We start from the raw sequence: 324 nt of genomic DNA, 5'->3' as shown, positions 1-324 counted from the left end.
TCTTTTAAAGTATAGCTCAGTTGCTCTGTTCCTAGCTGGCTATGCTTCGATTCCCTAATCACAAAGAAATGCATTCTTATGAAGTTAAGCAGCTGTAGACACAGAATGCTGATGATCACTTCCCCATCTCTGAGTTATCCAAAGAAAACCCAGTTAGTGGTAATTCTACCTAATGCTTGTAACATTCACATGAAATTTTAATTGATTTTCAAACAGTACAACTGTGCCATGAATTCAACCACACAGAATATAAGCCTTAAGCCCACTAGGTTTAAGCAATTGTGTCTTTGTAGACTAAAACTATGTAAAATAAAATCTGATAAC

The sequence above is a fragment of the Podarcis erhardii genome (assembly GCF_964252035.2).
Source record: "Podarcis erhardii genome assembly, chromosome: 10".
Lineage (NCBI taxonomy): Eukaryota > Metazoa > Chordata > Lepidosauria > Squamata > Lacertidae > Podarcis > Podarcis erhardii.
This window is presented reverse-complemented; position numbering follows the sequence as displayed.